This window comes from Rhincodon typus, chromosome 9 (assembly GCF_021869965.1).
Source record: "Rhincodon typus isolate 14 chromosome 9, sRhiTyp1.1, whole genome shotgun sequence".
NCBI classification, from domain to species: Eukaryota; Metazoa; Chordata; class Chondrichthyes; order Orectolobiformes; family Rhincodontidae; genus Rhincodon; species Rhincodon typus.
In genome coordinates, this window is record NC_063340.1 from 42327580 (window position 1) to 42330259 (window position 2680).

Genomic DNA, 2680 nt, shown 5'->3' on the forward strand with positions numbered 1-2680 from the left:
TATCTGCTGCCCTTGACCTTCTAGATGGAAGTGGTTGTGGGTTTGGAAGGTGTTGTCTAAGGATATTTGGTGAATTTCTGCAGCGCATCTTGTAGACACTACACACGCGGTAGTGAATGCTTGTGGATGTAGTGCCAATCAAACATCAAATTTGTCCTGGATGGTATCAAGCTTCGAAAGTGTTGGACGAGCTGCACCCATCCGTGCAAGCGGGGAGTATTCCATCGCATTCCTGATTTGTGCCTTGTGGATGGTGGATAGGCTTTGGGAAGTCAAGAAGTAACTTGCTGGCCACAGTATTCCTAGCCTCCAACCTGCTTTTGTAGCTACAATGGCTATGAGGTGAGTCTAGTTGAGTCTGGTCAATGGAAACCCCAAGATTTTGATGGTGGGGGATTCAATGATGGTAACACCATTGAATGTCAAGGGGCAGTGATTAGATTGTCTCTTATTGGAGATGGTTGTTGCCTGGCATTTGTGTTCTGCAAATGTTACTTGCTACTTGTCAGCCCAAGCCTGGATATTGTCCAGATCTTGTTGCATATGAACATGGACTGCGTTAGAATCTAAGGAGTCCTGAATAGTGCTGAACATTGTGCAATCATCAGCGAATATGATGAAGGGAAGGTTTTCAGGTGATCCAAGGCTGTGAACTCTCACTTGCTGCTTTTTAAACTGCCTATCAGCACTTAACTCCTGGAAGAAACCAAGAACTGCAGATGTTGGAGTCAGAGTCAATACAGTGTGGAGCTGGAGGAACACAGCAGGTTAGGCAACATCAGAGGAGTAGGAAAGTCAACATTTCGGGTCGGGACTCTTCATCAGAACTTCTGCTGGAAGTCTTGCTTACTGCTCTTTGAAATTCCTTTTCAGTTCTTAAATGCTGGAAGCTCCCTTTACAGCAGTTAAATGACAGGAACTCTGCTTGTTATGCTTATAACTGTCTTTACGCAGATAAATTCTGGAAAATCTTCTTTTCTCTTCTGTAAAATGCATCTTCTTCAAAAAAAAAACAGAAAGACTGTGGGATCTTTGGAAAACTGGAAGTACTGAGGGTAATGAACCACAGCAGTTGCTAGACTCAAGAGTGCTGGATTGTGGAGATACAACTCAAGATAAGGTCCTGAATAGTCTTGACCTGGTGGACATGGACAGGATGTTTCCTCTTATGGGTGAGCCCAAAATCAGGGCACACTATTTAAAAATTAGGATTTGCCCATTTAGGGCAGAGGTGAGTTTTTTTCTTCTCTGAGAGATCTACGACCTTAGAACTCTCTGCCTTGGAAGGCAATGGATGGCACTTCACAGTGGTGATATTAGACAAAATATGACACCAACCTCCATAAGAAGATATTAGAGCAGATGACCAAAAGCTTATTGAAAGAGGTAGGTTTTAGCTTTCAAGGAATCCCCTACAGGAGAAAAACATGATGTAGAGATTCAGAAAAGTTTATGGAGGGAGTTCCAGAGTTTAAGGCCTTGGCAACTGAAAGTGCACCAATGAGTGGACCAATGAATGTTTCAAGAGGCCAGAATTAAAGCTACGCTGGTAACTGAGATGTCTATTATACTGATGGAGACTACAGAAATGATAGGGTCAAGCCATGAATGGATATGAAAACACAGATGAGAATCTTCAAAGTGAAGTATTGGTTAGCCAGGAGCCATGGAGATCAGCGAATACAGAGGTGATGGGTGAACAGGTTTTGGTGCTATTAGGACACCAGAAGTAGAGTTTTGAAATGACCTCAAACTTACAGAACGAGCTGGGCAGAAGCAGGTTAAAATCATCAAGTCCTGAGATAACAAAGGCAAGGATGAGGGTTTCAGCAGAAGAAAGCTGAGGCTGGGGAAGAGATGGCCAATGTTAGAACTGGAAATAGGTGGCCTTGGGTGATGCCCTGTATATTCAATTGAAAACTCATCTCGGGATCAAATAAGACACAGTCACAAAGTCTGGATCAGCCTCAGACAGTACCAAGGTGGAGGGACAAATTGGGTAGTGAGGGAATGTTGTTTGCTTTAGGGAACAAACATAATGGCTTCAATTTTCCCAATATTTAATTGGAGAAAATTTCTGCTCTCCTAGTACTGGATGTCAGGCAAGCAGTCTGACAATTTGATGGCAGGATTTAGTGAAATGGCAGTGCGGTAAGTGGGAGTGTGATCAATGTACATGTGGAAACTGATGTGTTTTATCACTGAAGGCAGACATAGATGAGAAATAGGAGGGGTTCAAAGATATTATCATAGAATTCCCAACAATGTGGAAAAAGGCCATTCAGCCCATTGAGTCTGACTGACCCTCCAAAAGTCATCCCACCTAGACCCAGACCCTCCACCCTATCCTGTAATCCCACACTGACCTTAGCCAATCCACCTAACCTGCACACCTTTTAACTGTAGGAGGAAACCGGAACACCCAACAGAAAACCATTCAGATACAGGGAGAATGTGCAAACTCCCTGTATCTGAAAGTTGAGAGAATGACTGACAGGATGAATATTTGAAAAGTGAAAAGATAATAAGAAACAGGATTAAACATTGGTGAAAAAATGATTTGGAAGGAAACAGTACTTAGTACAAGAGATAACGAAGTGTGGAGCTGAAGGAATACAGAAGGCCAGGCAGCATCAGAGGAACAGGAAAGCTGACGTTTCAGGTCAGGACCCTTCTTCAG